The sequence below is a fragment of the Ambystoma mexicanum genome, chromosome 9, assembly GCF_040938575.1.
Source record: "Ambystoma mexicanum isolate Mex_15411 chromosome 9, UKY_AmexF1_1, whole genome shotgun sequence".
In the NCBI taxonomy this organism is placed as follows: Eukaryota; Metazoa; Chordata; class Amphibia; order Caudata; family Ambystomatidae; genus Ambystoma; species Ambystoma mexicanum.
The window spans coordinates 1,468,597,265-1,468,619,234 of record NC_090931.1 but is presented as its reverse complement, the minus strand read 5'-3'; the positions used below and the strand labels follow the sequence as shown (position 1 = coordinate 1,468,619,234).

The 21,970-nt window shown below is 45.3% G+C and overlaps 1 protein-coding gene across 7 annotated transcripts in view; it reads right to left on the bottom strand.

The window, feature by feature from the left end:
- The window catches only part of ATG9A (autophagy related 9A), a 1,030,802-nt gene that overhangs the window by 951,027 nt on the left and 57,805 nt on the right, over window positions 1–21,970 (bottom strand). The window lies entirely within an intron of this gene.

Below are 21,970 nucleotides of genomic sequence, written 5' to 3'. Positions count from 1 at the left end.
GCTGTGCGTTGATATGCGTGAGCTAAACAAATGTGTGTTGGTGGACAGGCATCCCCTGCCCAACATGGGAGAGTTATTGACCAGGGTGGGCGGGGGAAAGTATTTTTCTAAACTGGATATGGCATCAGCATATCATCAAGTGGAGTTGGAGGAGGCCTGTAGGAAAGTCACTGCATTTATTACACATGAAGGTGTGTTCCAATTTAGAAGGATGCCATTTGGATTGGCATCCGCCTCTTCAGTTTTCCAGAAGATCATGGATCGTTTGTTGAGAGGGATGAAGGGTGTTATTTGTTTTCAGGATGATGTATTGGTGAGTGGAGAGACTTTAGAAGAACATGACAAAAATCTGTGCAGGGTGTTGAAGATGTTTGAGGAGAGGGGTATCACGGTGAAAGGGGAGAAATGTAAGTTTGCTGTGACAAGAGTGGAATATCTGGGTCATGAAGTTTCGGGAGATGGGATAAGACCCAAAGAAGATATGGTGAATTCTATAAGAAACATTGAAACGCCTAGAAATAAAAGTGAACTTCGTTCATTTCTAGGGATGACAGAATTCTACCAGAAATTTGTTACGAACTATGCTGACAAGGTTCAAGAACTAAGGAAAATTTTGAGAAAGGGTGCTGACTTCGTGTGGAATAATCGATGTGAGAAAGAGTTCAATAGCATCAAAGAAGATATAGATATGGCTCGTCCGTTAGGATGTTTTGACACTAGGAAGTCTACCATTATTACTGTTGACGCCAGTGAGGGTGGTTTGGGAGCTGTTTTGTCTCAGAAACAAGTTGATGGTTCTGAAAACATTATAGCTCATGCGTCAAGAGGTCTCAGAGGAGCAGAGATGAGATATTCGGTCATTGAGAAAGAGGCTTTAGCTTGTTTCTGGGCTATTGAACGTTTCAAGAGTTTTGTGTGGGGAGTGGAATTTACAATTCGCACTGATCACAAGCCTCTAAAAGCAATATTTGAGAATAAGGGCCTTGACAAAGTTTCGCGCCGGGTGGCAGGTTGGGTCACCAGGATGCAGACGCACTGTTTTAAAATAGAAGTCATCCCGGGAAAGGGAAATATTCTAGCGGACAGCCTGTCCAGAATAAGAGTTGCAAACTCTGAGAATGTGAAGAGTGAGGATTTAGAATTAGTATTTGTTAATACTGATGGCATAGTCTCCAAACCTGAGTGGTTGGATGGTATGAAAGAAGATCATGGGATCAATAGAGTAATTCCATATGTTGTGTCTGGATCATGGCCAAATGATATGATATGATGGGTTATTTATAACGCGCTTAATACCCAGAGGTTTCTAAGCGCGGACCCGGGGATCGAACCTGTGTTGCTCCGTGTCTTCTTGCTTCCGTTGGGAGCACGTTGCCGCTGGGCTATCCTCCCGAGACAAATAAGCAGTCATTGGAGGAAGATACAAAACCATATTGGGAAGTGAAGGATGAGTTATCTGTAAATGAGGATATTTTGTTCAGGTGGGGTAGGGCTGTTGTCCCCATTGGATTGAGGAAGAAGGTTATAGAATTAGCACACAGCGGTCATATTGGAGTTACTAAGACAAAGGGTGTTTTGAGAGAAGACTATTGGTGGCCAGGATTCGACAAAGAAATAGAGGCAGTGCTAGCAAATTGCCAGTTTTGTATCAGGAGTGGTAAGGGCATTGTAGCCAGGAAACAGCCATTGGTGGATGTTGTCTACCCTCCAGGATATGGAGCGATATTGCTATGGACATTCTGGGTCCTGTAGAGTTAGGCTATGGTCGCGGAAAATATGTTGTGTTGGTGGGGGATTTGTTTTCCAGGTGGACAGACTTTAAAATTGTCAAAGACATCACGGGAGAGAGCATGATAAGGGTTTTACAAGAAATTTTTGCCAATGAAGGTTTACCAGAAACTGTTTTGACAGACAATGGTCCCCAATTTATAGGAGAAGGTTTCACCAATTATTTGAGGAGATGTGGAGTTGGACACAAGAGAACTTCGTTATATCATCCTGAATCAAATGGTGTTGTTGAGAGGATGAATAGATGTGTAATGGAGAGTGTGAGGATGGGAGAACAATGTGGTTTGGACAAGTTAGCCATGATACAAAACAGGATGTGGGCTCTTAGAATGGCGCCACATGCTGTTACCGGATTATGCCCGTTTGAGCTTATGAGGGGCAGGAAGCCATTTTCTATAACGTGCCCACCTTGGCTTGGTAGGAGTAGGGAGTCTGACCTGGTGGTAGATCAAGTGAGGAAGTCTCTGGTAAAAAAAAAAAATCAGAATGGGTCATGCGTGAAAATATAAGAAGAGGAAAGAAAGAATTGCGTGTGGAGTGTGGAGATTGGGTCAGGATAAGGAAAGGGTTTATCAAAAAGAAAGGGGATTCCCTTTATTCGGACCCGGTCAGAGTGGTGGCAGTCATGAAGGGTGCAGTACGTGTGTCCGGTGGACAGGTGTGGAACAAGAGCAGGATAGCTACCGTGAAGAGGGGTCATGTGTGAAAGCAGAACGCTTTTGTATAACAGACACCTGGGAAAAGAAATGTTTGATGCAGTTATTTGAGTGAGTTAAAGAATTCTAAAAAAAAAAAAATAAAAAAAAAAAAATGAAATGAAGGGAGATGTGTTGTGATGATGTTTCTCTTTGGGAGCAGAGAGAGCTAGTGTTGATGACATAGGCAGGGCAGGGTGCCTCTATGATGTCATTGGAACGTTCATGTGCATGTGTTATTTACGTTCTAAAGTTGTCAGTTGATGGTGGTTTTGATGGGGAAGGATCCCGTATGTTCGGGGGTCTTTCTTGCTTTCATTTATCTCAAATAAATGTGCAATCTACTTACCAGCGTTTGTGTGCTGCTTCACAACATAAACCTCAGTGCACACTCCCTGAGGTTAATGTCTCACTGGAACGACGTTCCGCCCCTTAGATGAACAACAGCAATAGCAAAGTCATTCACGGAATGTCGTTACATTTACACCCCCCACCCTTGCCAGGGAGATGGAAAAGGGGAAAAGCACTAAACCCGACTACACAGGGTTCTATCCTCCCCACGGAAGGCCACAACAAAGGACACCACAGGCAACAAAACGGCCTTTAAAACCTAACAAAGGACACCCCCTGGGACTTAAGTGAGGGTGCTGGGTACGTCAGATAACATGGGCCACAACATATAATCTGCACCCACACCCACTCACACGGCCCGATACACGAACCTGACCAACGTCCCATAGCCACGCTGAACACCAGGCAGGTTCCAAAACTCAATTTGCCCAGTACAGAATCAGTGAACGTTACGAGAAATTGCTCCAAGATGGTTTGACTGGCTTGCGTTCGTCACCCGACTAAAGCCAGTCTTTCCAGTGATACGCTCTCTCTCAGGCGCGATCCTCCTTACTTCCGACCTGCTGAGAACGAGGCTTGAGATGTAGGAAACAACTATCACTGCCACGTGACCCACTGGGAATGCCTCACCCAGCTGTGTCATCACAAGTAGGCATGGAGTCTCTGTCCCAGCAACTTCACCGGAGCTGCTTCCAAACTCCTTCCAAGCTCCCTCTGACAGGCAGGTGCACGTCAAAATGCCTCAAGCACCCACAAGGGCCAGCACTCTCTCCTCAAAAGCACCGCGGGCGACAGCCGAAATGCTCTCTCTGGCACCTCTCCGCAGCCGATGCCATGAGGGAAGGACCCGCTCCACAACCGCAACACGGAAGGGGGGTGGCCAGCTTCGAGGGGTGCCAACTTCCCTGCCCAGCCCTTCATGAACCAAGGCAATACTCTGCTCGCCAAAAGGACAGAGGCAGTCTGCTCCACGACGCCGTACGGCGCCATGTAGATAGTCGCCCAGGGAGACACCAACGGCTGCATCCATGCTCCTCAGCAGCCACCGCGCCCGACACCTAGGCGCAACACTGAAACGGATGTTAACGCTTCCTAGTCAGAGGAACGCCAGCCAGATTGTCGGCCTTGCAACACCGCCTCCACGACAAATCAGCCTCCTTGACTCCAACTGCCCACAAAGGCCCAACGTTGCCCCGACTGCGTTGTGAGGCATTTATGGCACAAACCTCACCCGGAGAACCATACAGGGGCAACGAACTTCACACGACGGGCCAACTGGATACAAGCCCGCCTGGGTGTGGGGGACCCACGGGGGTGGTGTTCTGAAGTGCTGCACCCCCCTACCCCTCCAGCAGCGCCGATGGAGGCAATCCACCTACCATCCCATCCTCGTCGCCAGTGTAACAAAGTGGGTATCCGGGACACCAAAGGTAAGTTTATGGTGATTTATTGTCCTGGTCCTGTACTCCATCAGTAACACGGGGATGGTAGGGGACACAGATGACACGACATCATAAGGGAAACACCTGGCTCACCCCCACACTTCTCAGCTTTCTCTCTAATGGTCACCCAGTAGAACACTCCAACCCTCACATTCCACCAGCTCATGACATCACTCTCTGCTACTCCAAGCCACATTACAACACAATGCTTGGATAGAAGTCGAGCCGTACCACAGGCCTAATCGTGCCAGTCTTTTATGTTGTTGCAAGGGGGGGGGGGGGGACAGGTTTTCCACACGGAGAGGCTGGCTCACGGGCACTAAACACTGTGCTGGGGCGATGCGTTGTAGTAGGGATGGGGATAGTGGGTAATGATAGGGCGTAATTTTCAAATCGGGGTGTGGGGCAGGCAGTTCTGTCTTGCTCTAGTATGCTTTCATTCACTGGCCGCCGCGCCCATTTGGAACATTACTTTAATGTCCAAAGTGGTGGCTTTGTAAGTGGCCAGGAAGGCCCGGAAGAGCAGGGCAATTTAGGATCGGGCTCGCAGCAAAGAGGCCCCAACACGCATGGGAAAACACGGGCTAGGTGTCGAAACGCTAGGGGGTAGTTCTGGCATGTGGGCACACGAGGGTGTGGTGGGGGGCGCACCAATCGATTTGAACCCAGGTTTCTAAGGGGGGATATGCGAGGCGGCGCGGGATTGGGTACGACTTGGAAACTGCAAGCACCCAAGGGGGTCACGTTGTGGGAAATGATTTTTGACTCTACAGTACAGAAGAAGTAGGTTGGAGATGTCAGTGTATCCAGCGAGTCCAGTGGCCCGGGGCGTGCAGTGTTTCAGGGCAGTGAGTCGGGCGAAGGATGTGGAATACCAGGTGAGTTCAGAGGGAGCGATCCGCCGTGTGTTGCGCGGAGGCTGTACGGGCAGAGAAATGGTGAGTCAGAACAGAAGGAGCAGCATTGCAGGACTTGGGGACTGTCATGCACAACAAATCAGTTGCACAACAAATCAGTTGCACAACCACGCACCATATTGCTTGACACCCCGACACACACTGCTAGACTCCCCGGGTCACAGTCCGCCTCCCAAATCATTACTTCACCTATGGTGCGAGGGAGTCGTCATCACCGGCGGTTTCGGGCCGTGCGCAGAGACCGGCCCGGTTTGTTGCCTCGTTTTCATTGGCAACTCCCGTGGAGGCTGCGTTCGGGCTTGAGCACCCGATCACGGTTACGTCCTGGTTTCGCGACGGTTTCCCTATCAGGTGGTCAAGTTTCCGCTCACGTGACTGGGAGCCGACGCACGTAAAAGCCGGGAAGTTCGAGTTGCTCACCGCTTCACAGCTGTTTCACAACTCTGTTTGGCGCTCTCAGGATTTTTGTCGTTTGCTTCATCGGATTTTGGACTCAGGCTTACGAACCACAGATTTGCTCTCTTGCTCCACGGATACTGTTACTCGGAACTTTGTACGGATTTTTGGTACTCTTTTGCTACGCTCAACGGACTGATTTTGGATTTTCCCTTTCTGGCTTTTGATCTTCCGACCATAGACTACGTGATCAGTTTCATTCCCTTCGGCTACGGAAGGGCTACAGGCACCAGCCGGTAACTACCATCTAGGACACGGCTGTCCGGCTCTTTGACGCTCCCTCGCATCTGACCCTGGGCACCCTAGCTCCATCCCGCTAGATTTAGGTAAGAAAGTTTTTGCACACTCTTTCATATCAAAGTACTGTGTTTGCCTGTGCTAACCTAACTTCCTTTTAACAGCCTCTGGGATCCTCGGCATCATCAGATCCATTGAATCATCAAACCACCTGTGGCCTCAAAGCTCGCACAGGGAGTTCCTTTACTTTCTTCCTGTGGGTGATTTGTGGACAGAGGCCCCTTTATTCTTCACTACGCGGCAAGTCACGACAGACTGTGAAGCCGTTGTGATGAGTATGGAGCCTGCAGCTGAGGATCCCGTGGCTGCCTTGGTACAGGCACTCACATTGCTAAGGGCGGATATGGGTGCAGCCACTGCTGCGATACACCAGAGGCTAGATTTGATCCAAAGTACACAACACCCTCTGCCTGCAGATGCTGAGTTCGGAGAGTCCGCTGCCGCGGCTCAAACCCCACCTGTTCAGCCTATTGTTCCTCAGCCCCCTATTGTCCCTACAACACCTCAGTTGCCAGTACTCATGCCCACGTCATTTCCCTTGGCCACCCCAGAAAGGTTCCACAGTGACCCTAGAAAGTTTCGTACTTTTATAAACCAGTGCAAACTACACTTCCTTTGCAGACCTCAGGCTTTCCCGATGCCACCACAAAAGTGGCATTCACTTTGTCTCATTTGGCCGGCACTGCGGCAGCATGGGCTGTCAGGCTTTCTCAAATCTGATGTTGTCCCCGGAAGCTGCTGAACCCCCGCAGTCCCCTTTGGATGCTAACCTCTTAACTGGTATCAAACAGTTCAGTTGAGAGCACCCCCAAGGGAAAGGGGGAAAATGGGACAAAATAATAAACTTCAGGTTTTGCTCGGCTTCTTTATCTGTCAACCTGTTGGTGAAAATAACAACAAATTCACTTTAGTCACTAACCTTTGAATTCCTTGGCTCTGACTTCTCGTTATAATATTAAGTAAATAAACACGCCACCATACCTGATTATCCTCTGTGAATAACTTAGAGGACGTGTAAATTCAAATGAAGAAAACAGAAAAATAGAGTCTCAGATGCTCTTACTAATTTCTTCAATTCGGTTGTGAAAAAGCTGCTAATCTCTCTCAGTTTAATGAGTTAATCTTCAAGCAGTTCCAATGTCATTTACCCAAACAACCCGCTGGAAATATTATACATGTATTTTGTATTGATGATTTCTCGCTGCTTCAATACCAATTCCAAAAATGACACTCTGGCTATTCAAGTCAAAATGGTTTGTTTCCTGAATATATAAAAGTGTTCATTAATTGGATCTTTTGCTGGCAAAGATGATCGCTCATAAAAGAAGCGTTCTTTTAACCAGAATATGCGCATGCGTGAAGATATTGTTTACTCCTTCTAAAATGGAAGCGCATAAAAACAAGGAAAAGAGTTCAAAAATGAAACTGGCATGGGCGCATGCGTAAATGAATAGTATACCACTCTTCTTAATATGAAGTGTTCAAACAGGAAGGAGAAAGTCCTCAGTTCCGGACACTAATCCTTGAAGAGGCAGCCCAGTGATGATCACGCGCCAGGTTAGAATGTTAGTAAATTAAACATAACGCTTCAGAGTCGCATGGCTACCACACTGTCACTTGCGCAGACAGTGTAAGATTTCTAACGCTAGTCCGACGCTAATAAAAGCACTGTTACCAAAAAAGGGTACAATACTCAATATTTTATACGGCCGAAAAAACACACGACGCTAAAATGATAAACAGACCTCCACACTCCAACTAGCCAATTGCAAAAAATGTGACGCAGTTCAGTAAATTTAAATACAGTTCTAGAAGTTCAAAAATAGATTCATGAAAGAACGAAATGAACTACTATTTTAACAAAAACTAATAAAAACAGGAACAAGTTAATTAATGGAATTAATATTTAACTCCTGCTTGAAAATCACAAAGATCCATAAAAGATAATGAATTCACTTAGCTTGCTTCTTTCTTTCACCGGAACGTTTTCTAAGTTTCTTCTTAAATCTCCAACACTTTCCAGAACCAAAATAACTAATTTTAGGCACAAGGGCCTAACTAAAGTTTTCTAAATCTTAAGAGCTTCAAACATAGGACCTTCCAGCTGGGCTTCTGACAATGAAAGGCGGTTTAGAATGTTCCAACAATGCCTTTCTGTTACTTCTGACCAATCACTGATCCTTTTGGAAGTCTCCATTTTGACTTGGGAAGCTCTCCACACTCTGCACAGAAAGTTAAGGCCCAAACCATACTTTATGTTAATCATATCCTCATTCTACCACATTCAACCAAATCCCACGAAACCTGACAGTACCCCCCCCTTAATGCCCTGTCCCAGGGCCAATTTTAGAAGGATACTTTCTATGAAATTTTGAGACTAATTGTGGTGCATGCACATTCACCTCGTCTTCCCATGTACGTTCCTCAGGTCCGAAACCTTCCCAGTCTATTAAATATTGTAGTTTCCCTCTTAACCTCCTGGAATCTACAATTCTTTTCACCACAAACTCTTCGGATGAATTCTCTAACTGAACTGGTGAAGGTGGATGTACAACTCTAGTCCCCGGAATCACAGGTTTTAATAGACTAATGTGAAAAGTTGGATGTATTTTCAAGGAAGTAGGTAGTTTTAACCGTACTGACACTGGATTGATTATCTTTTCTACTTTAAATGGACCTACAAAACGTGGAGTAAATTTGTTTTTGCCCTTAATTCTCAAATGTCTCGTCGAAAGCCAAACCAAGTCACCAACCTTATATTTAGGACCCAACCTCCTTTTTTGATCTGCAAATCTTTTGTACTTCTGTTTACTATCGAAAAGTACCCTTTTTGCTCTTTCCAAATTTTTTCTCATAGTTTTTAATCGAACCTCAACTCCAGGATTTTCTGACTCTTCAGTAATTTCAAAACTTAAAAACCGTGGGTGAAAACCTCTTCCAAGATAAAATGGAGACATGTTAGTTGAATCTTTAGCACAATTATTATAAGCAAATTCGGCAAGCCAAATCAAATCCACCCATTCTTCCCCTGCCTGTAGATAACACCTCAAATACTTCTCCAGTTCTTGATTTACTCTTTCTACTTGTCCATTGGTCTCGGGATGATAACCTGATGATAAACTGACTTCCACACCCAAATCCTTACAAAAAACCCTCCAAAATCTAGAAATAAATTGAGGACCTCTATCTGAGATAATTTGATTAGGCAGACCATGCAGTCTAACTATTTCTCGCAAAAAGACTTTGGCCAAATTGTCTGCAGTAACCTCTCCCTCCATTGGAACAAAGTGAGCCTCTTTTGACAAGAGGTCCACCACAACTAGAATAGATGTACAACCCTTGTCACAAGGAAGATCTGTAATGAAGTCCAGGGAAATTGTATGCCAAGGACGAGGTGGAATAGGCAACGGCTCCAACAACCCGACTGGTTTTCCGGTTTGACTCTTCATTTGAGCGCAAATAGCACAAGTTTTTACAAAATTTAAGATGTCCTGACGCATTTTTTCCCACCAGAAGCTCCTCCTGACCAATTCTAGCGTCTTTCTAAAACCTGGGTGTCCGGACAGCATAGATTCATGACAGTCTCTTATTACTCTCTCTCTCAATTCCAAAATAGGTAAGTAAAGTTTATTTTCAAAGAACGGCAATCCTTTCTCAATTTTTCGAACCGGATCCTTTCGGACCCATTCCTCCATTTGTGCAATTGACATGGACTTTCGAACTTCTTCCTCAACATCCTCAATTTTCTGTATTCCGGCAGAAATAAAACAGCATGGATCGATAATGGATATCATCTCCTTTTCTGATTCCATCTCACTTCCAGGAAATTGACGTGATAAAGCATCAGCCTTTCCATTAAGCCTACCTGGCTTAAATGTCACTACAAAATCGTAATCAGCAAAGAACAATGACCATCTTAACTGCCTTGGTGTGAGAGTCTTGGCTGATTTCAGAAAAAGCAAATTTCTATGGTCTGTTAACACAGTCACTGTATGTCTTGCTCCTTTTAAAAAATGCCTCCACTCTTCAAAAGCAAACTTGATTGCCAATAATTCTCGATCTGAGATCGTATAATTTTGTTCTGCCATAGAGAATTTTTTAGAATAGTAAGCCACTGGATGAAGTTGTCCGGTCTCTCGATGTCTCTGAGAAAGAACAGCCCCCATGGCAAGATTCGATGCATCCGCTTCTACATAAAAAGGCTGAGATGGATCTGGATGAATTAAAATAGGGGCCGAACTGAACCTTTTCTTTAATTCTTGAAATGCCTCCTCTGCCTCTGTCGACCACACAAATTTGGCACCTTTCTTTAAAAGTTTTGTTATGGGAGTAATCAATCGAGAAAATCCTTCAATAAATCTTCTATAAAAATTCGCAAAACCTAAAAAGCTTTGAATTTCTTTTACTTTCGTTGGTGTTGGCCAATCCGTGATGGCTTGAACTTTGTTCGGATTCATCTCCAATCCCTTGGGAGAAACAATGTATCCTAAAAATTCCACTGAATTAGTATGAAACTGAGATTTTTCTAATTTAGCAAACAAATGATTCTCTTTGAGTCTTTGTAGAACCTTTCCCACATGAATTTTATGCGACTCTAAATCCTGAGAATAAATCAAAATATCATCAATGTATACTACTACGAATATATCTAAAAAATCTCTTAAAATTTCATCCATAAAGAATTGAAAGGCAGCTGGAGCATTGCATAAACCAAAAGGCATCACCAAGTACTCATAAAGCCCAAATCGGGTTTTGAATGCCGTCTTCCACTCATCACCCTCCTGGACTCTCACCAGATGATAGGCACCACGTAAATCTAGTTTAGAAAAAATTGTGGCTCCCTGGACCTGATTCAAGATTTCCGAAATTAGAGGGAGAGGATACTTGTTTTTGATTGTAATTCTATTCACAGCTCTATAATCAATGCATGTTCTGAGAGACCCATCTGGCTTTGGTACAAAAAATAATGGAGATGCGGCTGGAGATTGAGAATGACGAATAAAACCTTTAGCCAAATTTTCTGCAAGGTACTCTTTAAGATAATCATTCTCCTTTTCAGTTAATGCATACACTCGACTACTTGGTAAAACCGCCCCGGGCTCCAAATCAATTTTACAGTCAAAACTCCTATGTGGAGGTAATTCTCCTGCCTCCTTTTCATCAAACACCTCCTTGTAACCTTGATAACACTCCGGAAGATGTCCTAACACCGCTCCTATATTATGTCCTGTAATACCTGCATCAGTCAGAAAAGAGGAAACTAAACCTTGTGTTTCTTCCCTCCCAGGATTACCTTTCAAAAGGCAATTTTCTAAACAGAAACTAGACTGTAATTCTACCACTCGTCTACTCCAATCAATGTGAGGATTATGCAAGGTTAGCCATGGCATGCCTAAAATTATTTTCAAAATTGGTGTATCAATTAAATCAAATGAGATTTCTTCTCTATGACCTCCAAATAATTCCATAACCAAGACACCAGTTTCATGAGTTATAGGACCTGATGAAAGAGAAGTTCCATCTACAGCCCGAACTTGTTCCACAACTTCCTTCCTCACTAGTGGTATTCCCAATGCCTTAGCTACTCCCCAATCCATAAAGTTCCCGGTGGCTCCTGAATCAATCACTACCGGTCCATACCCTTTCTTTTCCTCCTTCAAATACAAGGATACATTTACAGTTATATGTGGAACCGCTGACTGAACTGTATTTGCAACCTGCTGTGCTTTTCCTCCGGCTGATGAAAATTTTTTGGGTGTAAAGGGACAATTTCCTAAAAAATGACCGCCCCTACCACAATATAAACACAAATTATTCTCACGCCTCCTAGTTTTTTCCTCTTTTGATAAAGGACCTTTTATTCTAATTTGTTGATCATTCACCCTTGGTTTCACTTCTTTACTACCCACCTCAAGCTTTGAACGCTCTCCTCTAATGACTGACCTCACCTCCCCCTGAGTACAACGACGCCTTTCTGCTTTCCTTTCACTTATACGATAGTCCAACTGAACTACTAAATCAATCAATTCCTCACAAGAAGAAGGGCGTTGGACTACACTGGACAAGGCATCCTTCAACTCCTCCTTGAGGCCTCTATAAAAAAGAGAAGACCTCTTCTCTGCTGGCCACTGGGATTCTAAAACCAAAGACCTAAACTGTGTGATATATGTAACCAAGTCTCTGTTTCCTTGACGCAAATCTAATAATTCACCATCAATTTCTAAGGACAGTTGTCTTTTATCAAACATTTTCTTAAATTCTTCCATAAAAAGAGAAACATTTTTTAAAGATAAACTCTTCTGCCTAACCAATAAACCTGCCCAAGTAGAAGCCTCTCCAGATAAATAAGACATCATAAAAGTAACTTTGGAAGCATCAGAAGGAAATAGTTCAGGCCTACTAAGAAAGTGCAACTCACATTGGGTTACAAATGTCTGAAATTTACTTGAATCTCCGTAGTAACGCTCTGGAGCTGCCAAAGGTACTGGCATAACTAATGCCCTAAAACCTCCCTCTGCCCCATCACCTCTACCCACACCTCTCTCCTCACCAACCCTTACCAATTCCGGGGGAAATTCTTCTCTCCCAATTCCCTGCGTCTGTGCCATCTTTTCACTTAACTCATCTACTCTTTGTCCTAATTTTTTATTCTCTTGATATGCCACCTTTAATTCTTCCTGTAATTCCCTCACTAAAACACTTAACGCTTCCATTGAGAACTCGGGGTTCATGACAGCTTAGGAGGACTATTTTTTCTGGCCTTTCATTCTGTCAGGCTTTCTCAAATCTGATGTTGTCCCCGGAAGCTGCTGAACCCCCGCAGTCCCCTTTGGATGCTAACCTCTTAACTGGTATCAAACAGTTCAGTTGAGAGCACCCCCAAGGGAAAGGGGGAAAATGGGACAAAATAATAAACTTCAGGTTTTGCTCGGCTTCTTTATCTGTCAACCTGTTGGTGAAAATAACAACAAATTCACTTTAGTCACTAACCTTTGAATTCCTTGGCTCTGACTTCTCGTTATAATATTAAGTAAATAAACACGCCACCATACCTGATTATCCTCTGTGAATAACTTAGAGGACGTGTAAATTCAAATGAAGAAAACAGAAAAATAGAGTCTCAGATGCTCTTACTAATTTCTTCAATTCGGTTGTGAAAAAGCTGCTAATCTCTCTCAGTTTAATGAGTTAATCTTCAAGCAGTTCCAATGTCATTTACCCAAACAACCCGCTGGAAATATTATACATGTAGTTTGTATTGATGATTTCTCGCTGCTTCAATACCAATTCCAAAAATGACACTCTGGCTATTCAAGTCAAAATGGTTTGTTTCCTGAATATATAAAAGTGTTCATTAATTGGATCTTTTGCTGGCAAAGATGATCGCTCATAAAAGAAGCGTTCTTTTAACCAGAATATGCGCATGCGTGAAGATATTGTTTACTCCTTCTAAAATGGAAGCGCATAAAAACAAGGAAAAGAGTTCAAAAATGAAACTGGCATGGGCGCATGCGTAAATGAATAGTATACCACTCTTCTTAATATGAAGTGTTCAAACAGGAAGGAGAAAGTCCTCAGTTCCGGACACTAATCCTTGAAGAGGCAGCCCAGTGATGATCACGCGCCAGGTTAGAATGTTAGTAAATTAAACATAACGCTTCAGAGTCGCATGGCTACCACACTGTCACTTGCGCAGACAGTGTAAGATTTCTAACGCTAGTCCGACGCTAATAAAAGCACTGTTACCAAAAAAGGGTACAATACTCAATATTTTATACGGCCGAAAAAACACACGACGCTAAAATGATAAACAGACCTCCACACTCCAACTAGCCAATTGCAAAAAATGTGACGCAGTTCAGTAAATTTAAATACAGTTCTAGAAGTTCAAAAATAGATTCATGAAAGAACGAAATGAACTACTATTTTAACAAAAACTAATAAAAACAGGAACAAGTTAATTAATGGAATTAATATTTAACTCCTGCTTGAAAATCACAAAGATCCATAAAAGATAATGAATTCACTTAGCTTGCTTCTTTCTTTCACCGGAACGTTTTCTAAGTTTCTTCTTAAATCTCCAACACTTTCCAGAACCAAAATAACTAATTTTAGGCACAAGGGCCTAACTAAAGTTTTCTAAATCTTAAGAGCTTCAAACATAGGACCTTCCAGCTGGGCTTCTGACAATGAAAGGCGGTTTAGAATGTTCCAACAATGCCTTTCTGTTACTTCTGACCAATCACTGATCCTTTTGGAAGTCTCCATTTTGACTTGGGAAGCTCTCCACACTCTGCACAGAAAGTTAAGGCCCAAACCATACTTTATGTTAATCATATCCTCATTCTACCACATTCAACCAAATCCCACGAAACCTGACATGGGCTAACCCTCTGTTGGAAAATGATAATCCTGTTCTATACGACTTTGAACTGCTGATCACAGAAATGTCTCGTGTGTTTGATACACGCCACAAAGCACAGTCCCGAGACCTCGAGTTGTTAGATCTGACTCAAGGAAAGGGATCCCTCATAGAATACATTGCTCGTTTCAATCAGCTAACTGCTGAAACGTCATGGCCTGAACAAAAAAAGGCAGTTGTCTTCTATAGAGGGCTCAACAACACCATGAAAGACGCTATGGCTGTCGTCCCTTCCTTGCCCACGACTCATACCGATTTAGTGGACCTCGCGTTACAAATCGACGCAAGGGGTTCCGAACGTCGTTTTGAAACAGGAGTTCCCAATACCAATTTGCCTTCCTCCTCCTCTGACACAGGCGTCGGGCCCATGCAGATAGGTGGTATTCGCAGCCCTATCACACAAGTAGAGAGAGACCGCAGAAGAACTGACCATGCCTGTTTCTATTGCGGCCTGAATGGCCATTTTGTAAAGTCATGTCCTAGACGCCCTAAACTCAAGAATCCGGTTTTTCAGAATGCTCGACCCTAGATCCGGGGGCTGGCTCGAGCAATACTTCCCTTTCTCCGGACAGGTACCCCAACTTTGGCAGGATTAGACCAGTGTTAGTGCAAGCCACGATAAAACCAACACCCGATATTGTTCACGCTGTCTCAATTTACTTAGACTCAGGCGCCACAGGCAACTATATTGACATTAAACTCGCTGGGTCCTTAAATTTACCTCGGATTACCAAGGAGCGTCCAGAGCCGGTACAGGCGGTGGATGGCACAGCACTGATTTCAGGCCCAATCAAGCAACAGACTGCCCCGGTCACCCTAACTATTCAGAACACGCATCGGGAAATTATCTCATTCGACCTGATTACTATGCCACAGTTTGGGATCATATTGGGTCTCCCCTGGTTGCATCTACACAACCCTTTGATTGATTGGAAGTCTGGGCAGGTTCATTTCGAATCTGAAACATGTCAGAACTTTTGTCTCATTGCACCTGATGACACTGTAGCACCCAACGAGCCCTAGGGGCCATAGCGCAACTCACACTACACGAAGACGCTACTATGGCCATAGAGCCTCATGTGGTGGGGACTGTTGCCACTGGTTTTCCTACAGAATACGAGGATTTCCATGAAGTCTTTGGTAAGGGTTCCTCGGAGGTACTCCCACCACATCGTTCCTACGACTGCCCCATCGACTTGCTTCCTGATTCTGTGATTCCCTCAGGTCGTATCTATTCCTTGTCTCCCTCGGAAGAACATGCTTTAAATGAATACATACAGGTAGCCTTGAAAGTCGGTCATATACGTCCCTCCACCTCACCGGCGGCTAGCCCTATTTTGTTTGTCCCCAAGAAAGAGGGCGATCTGCGTCCTTGTGTGGACTACCGTCGACTAAATTCTATTACCATCAAGAATCGATATCCGATTCCTTTGATTACCCCATTATTGGACAGGTTAAGCCATGCCTCTATCTTCACAAAACTTGACCTCCGCGGGGCCTATAATCTGGTCAGAATTCGTTCCGGAGACGAGTGGAAAACGGCCTTCTGCACTCGCTACGGATTGTTTGAATATGTGGTCATGCCCTTCGGGCTTTGTAACCCCCTGCTACCTTCCAACGTTTCATGAATGAGATCTTTCACGACTTGTTGGATGTGTGTGTAGCAGTATACCTGGATGACATCTTCATATACTCACAGAACATGAAGGACCACATATCACATGTCCGCGAGGTACTGTCCCGTCTCCGCCAACACTCACTCTATGTCAAACCTGAGAAATGTCAGTTTCACACTGAAAGTGTGGAATTTCTGGGTTTCCATATCACCCCTGGGGGTCTGGCAATGAACCAGTCCAAGGTCTGTGCGGTCTTGGATTGGCCTAAGCCCTGTAACATTAAGGCCCTGCAGTCTTTCCTTGGGTTTTCAAATTTCTACAGGCGCTTCATCCAGAATTTCTCATCCCTTGTAGCCCCTCTCACTGCCCTGACTAGTCCCAAGTCTCCTTTTGTATGGTTACAGGAACACCAAGCCGCTTTTGACGCCCGGAAATTAGCATTTACCACGGCTCCCGTCCTGAAGCACCCGGACCCAGAACTCCCGTTCATTGTGGAGGCTGATGCTTCCTCCTTTGCCCTTGGTGCGGTTTTGTCCCAACGCTGTCCTTCCTCGGGTCAGTTACACCCGGTTGCGTTTCATTCTCGGAAGTTCTCTGCTACGGAGTTGCACTACACCGTCACGGAGAAGGAGCTGTTGGCCATCAAGGATGCCTTCCAGGTTTGGCGGCATCATCTGTTGGGGGCAAGGCACGCTGTCACTGTGTTCACCGACCACCGTAACCTCCAGGATTTGGCTTCACTAAAGTGTATCAACAGTTGGCAGGTGCGGTGGCACTTGTTCTTTGCGGCCTTTGACTTTCAGCTCATACATAGGTCCAGTTTGTCCCATGGGAAGGCGGACGCGTTGTCTCGCTCTCCGGGTGGGGTATCCTTGCCTGTTTTCCCGGAAAACCTGTTAGACCGGCATGTCATTTGTATTTGCACCCCTCCTCTGCCTTTGTTGGATTCCATTCGCAAATGGGTTTCACTACATCCTGATCAGGTTACTGAGTGGGATCCGGTGTTTCATGACGGGCTACCGTATATCCAAAACAGATTGTGGTTACCAACGACCGACGCTCGTAATCTTGCTTTGGAATGGTCCCACGATAGCACCATCAATGGTCATCCCGGACAAAGACGCACATTGGATCTCCTCAGACGTTGGTGTTGGTGGCCCTCCATGAAACACGACGTAGAAGGATAAGTTAACACCTGTGCAATATGCGCCCAGTGTAAACATCGCAGAGGACGCCCGCTGGGGCTTTTGCTTCCTTTACCCATACCCCCCCAGGCCCTGGCACACGGTATCCATGGATTTCGTAACAGATCTACCCCGAACCAAGGGATTCGTTACCATTTGGGTAGTAGTCGACTCCTTTTCCAAAATGGCTCGTTTCATTCCCTGTTCCAGCATCCCTTCAGCCCCAGCCTTGGCCGATCTTTTCTTCAAATCAGTATTTTGTCTCTTTGGGTTACCCACAGTTATCATCTCAGATAGGGGTCCCCAGTTTATTTCTTGTTTCTGGCGAGCACTCACGGTCCTTCTAGGCATCGATTCCCGTTTCTCTTCCGCATATCATCCAGAGACGGACGGTCAGACTGAGAGGGTGAACCAAGCCATGGAGCAGTATTTGCGTTGTCTAGTGTTGCAACACCAGCAGTCCTAGCTGAGTTTGCTACACCTCGCTGAGTTCTCCTACAACAACGCAACGCATTCCTCCACTGGCTCTTCTCCCTTTTATGTTTTGTATGATCAACACCCTCGCACTTTGCCTATCCCAGAGCTTGCACCTTCTGATAAGTCGCGGGCACAGGCAGCAGCAGCAGGGTTATCGGTCGTTCATGCTCAAACCCTTACTCACCTTCGGGAGGCCCAGGAGTCTACGAAGGCTGCAGCGGATCAGAGGAGGACAGTGGCACCTTCCTATGTTGTGGGAGACAGGGTTTGGCTCTCTTCTCGCCATCTCAAGCTTCCTGGTTGTCGCAAATTACTCCCTCGCTTTGTGGGCCCATATAGGATTTCCGCTGTAATAAACCCTGTGGCTTATCGCCTCTCGGTCCCTGCCTCCTGGCGCATACACCCTGTTTTTCACACCTCTTTGCTGAAACCTTGCCCGGCTCCTACCCGTCTCCGGTCTATGCCTGGTCCTGTTTCAGTGGGGGACTCGATGGAATATGAGGTTTCAGGTGTATTGGGTTCCCCTATGGTTCGGGGTGGTCTCCAGTACCTTGTGGATTGGTCAGGTTTTGGCCCAGAGTAGCGTTGTTGGGTCCGTGCTAGTGATGTCCATGCCCCTAGGCTTGTTTCACGTTTTCACCGGGATCATCCTTCCTGCCCACGTGGGCCATTGAGGGGGGGGGGGGGGCTCTGTCATGCACAACAAAATCAGTTGCACAACCACGCACCATATTGCTTGACACCCCGACACACACTGCTAGACTCCCCGGGTCACAGTCCGCCTCCCAAGTCATCACTTCACCTATGGTGCGAGGGAGTAGTCATCACCGGCGGTTTCGGGCCGTGCGCAGAGGCCGGCCCGGTTTGTTTCCTCGTTTTCATTGGCAACTCCCGTGGAGGCTGCGTTCGGGCTTGAGCACCCAATCACGGTTACTTCCTGGTTTCGCAACGGTTTCCCGATCACGTGGTCAAGTTTCCGCTCACGTGACTGGGAGCCGACGCACGTAAAAGCCGGGAAGTTCGAGTTGCTCACCGCTTCACAGCTGTTTCACAACTCTGTTTGGCGCTCTCAGGATTTTTGTTGTTTGCTTCATCGGATTTTGGACTCAGGCTTACGAACCACGGATTTGCTCTCTTGCTCCACGGATACTGTTACTCGGAACTTTGTACGGATTTTTGGTACTCTTTTGCTACGCTCAACGGACTGATTTTGGATTTTCCCTTTCTGGCTTTTGATCTTCCGACCATAGACTACGTGATCAGTTTCATTCTCTTCGGCTACGGAAGGGCTTCAGGCACCAGCCGGTACCTACCATCTAGGACACGGCTGTCTGGATCTTTGACGCTCCCTCGCATCTGACCCTGGGCACCCTAGCTCCATCCCGCTAGATTTAGGTAAGAACGTTTTTGCACACTCTCATATTAAAGTACTGTGTTTGCCTGTGCTAACCTAACTTCCTTTTAACAGCCTCTGGGATCCTCGGCATCATCAGGTCCAGTGAATCATCAAACCACCTGTGGCCTCAAAGCTCGCACAGGGAGTTCCTTTACTTTCTTCCTGTGGGTGATTTGTGGACAGAGGCCCCTTTATTCTTCACTACACGGTAAGTCACGACAGGGACGGGAGGATTCCGCAAGCAATGTGGAGTGCCGCGCGAGGGCTCAATTGCGCACCAGGCGTGGGATGGGGGCTGGCCTGTATGATGGGTCCTGAAAGGGCGCAATGGTTTTGGCGAAATATGAGAGTTGGGGGTCTGACAGGGAGCGGGAAATGCTTTCGGACAATTGGTTTGCAAACGCGGGTTGAGTAGCAGAGGGAGGGGCCAGCCTCGTGGGGAATGGCCACGGTTTTCTTGGCGGGGCGCGTTGGCTGGTCACCGAGTAATATGCGTGCATGCTTCCAAGGGGTGCCTTTCTGTGTGGTGCAGATGTGTGCCACATTCTGTTGGGTTTGCACGGCCATTGCCAGAGAGTGCACGTTCTCCAATCCAGCTGCTACTTGTTGTGCATTCCGGGAATTATCGTAATTTCAGCGCTGCAATGAGCGCCGGTACTTGTGTTGTCCCAAGTCAAAAAGGAAGATCTTCCTGGAATCATTCTTGAGTCATCAGGTGACTCCATCCTAGAGTCATCCATGGCTAGTTCAGGGAGATCATCCGAAACCATCCTGAAGTATGTGTATAGGCCGAAATATTCAAATGCGATAACTCTAGAGTTATCACAGAAACTACTCCAAGAGGAGTTCTGATTACTTCGTGATGATCTTGTATTACTCCAGGATGACTTCTTGACAACTTCAGGATGGGTTTGAAATTGTGAACGATTATTGCAGACAATTTCAGGAGGATGTTGCTTTCAAACGATTTAGGAAAAGGGTTTTGATTCCTTGTGTGTAAGATGGGTGTTATTACTATAGGGTTAGACTCATGAATAGTGTACTGGAAAACATGGACTTTGCAGCCGTTACTTGCCTTCTTTGCTAGAGCACTCAAATGTCATTAACTAAGGTTTGCTGATTTAGTATACAAAACTACAAATCCACCCCACAATGTCACGAACCAACCTCTAAACTCCCTCATTTCATATCTCACCTCTAGCTAACATGGCATCACCCCCAATAAACTCCCACAATTACAAATCACTGCACTAAAATAAACACTTTCAGTGACCTAAACAGAATCCGTTAAAGGTCTACCTGCATGACAAAATTGCTGATCACTTCACCCAATATCACTATGAGCAGCTAGCAATTAGTTCGACCATTCACCACACCGATGAAAACATTAGCTGAACCCCCCCCCCCCACACCCCCACAGAAATCCAATAGCACAAACACATGTACCATTTACAAGTTGGCACCAACCTACAAATTCACCAGATCAACCATAATAGTTCTACACACAAGAGCACTTGCATCTTCAGTTCACAGAGCAGCATGTGCGCTACAATTACATTGTAGATTAGTAGCAGGGGCTGACATAGCAACCAAACTCAGTTGTGGGGATGTTACAATTCAATTGTTTTTTTTTTAAAAAACGTAATCTGAAAGATTGCGCAGGTGTGTGGTAACATGTAGGTGTCACTTCATTGTCCAAACAGGCATGACTGTCATACTGTAACAAGAACACACCGTTAAGGAGACGTGGTGATAGAGTTCAGCTTGTCAATTTAGATCGGTCCGACAAAACATTTGTAGCAGACAATTGACTGGTTACTTTATAGTCCAATATTTTGCAGTTGTTGCACAGCTACATCGCCAGCAACTGCAACATTACACAGACATTTGCAGATTTAATGCTGTGTCTATTAATTGTCCAGGTGAATTAAGGGGCAGGTTCTGAGTAAGGAATGTAGGCGGAATGAAGAACACTAGCCATCCCTGCCAAAAGACTTCGGTTTTCCAGCTTTTGTGAACAGCCATGAATACCATTTTGGAATAGTCCGTTTTCAGCCATCAGCTTTTACAATATAATTCTTTCACTGCATCTTCTTTTTCCAGATTCCACCAGTAGCTGCTTTTTCTCCTCTACCTTTCTTTTTAAAGCCTCAATTACAGCTTTTTGTTATTTCATCAAATGTTTCCTGTGTCTTAATACTGTTTCTTGGCTGCGGGTATGAAAAAGGCAAGTTGAAACTTCATAATGTAACTACCAATACAACAAAGATTTTGCCTGAGCTGTACACTGGGGTGACTACCCTTAAGCGCGATCCTATCCGCCCCCTTGGGGTTTTGCTTATTCTTGCTCTCCTTGGCGCTTTCCCTCCCTCCCCATGCAGCTACCCACAACTCAGTGTAGCTGCACTCATAAAAATGTGTATGGGTACATACCCTGGAGAGTGCTGTGACCACTATAATTTATAAATAGCGGCGAGCTGCGTCACCAATTCCGCATGGTATACTTATAAAGACCTTGAATGAATAGGACAGAAAACAGATTGGTATTTGCGAATCGCGCTCTACTTTGGACATCCTAGATTGGTTCCCCAACCTGTGGACTAAACTTTCAGGATTGCATCTAAGGTAAAAAAAAAAAAGAAATTAAAAAAAATCAATTTGGGGAACCAATCCAGGATGTCCAAAAACCACTAAAGACTTTTAGCATAACGCGCCAGCCATCGACAGGTCTCTCGGGACTCAACCCTTTATCATCAAGTACCATCAGAAAATTGTTTCAAGATATTTTCACAATCAACTTCCAAACCTGGTCACCATACCAAGTGTTCAATTTCAAGGTCTTGAAGACGGCTAAGGTCGAAACACGCGTCGGCTGACTTTATGGGAATAAATTCACCTACAGATGACCAGATATTGTTTTACTTTCATT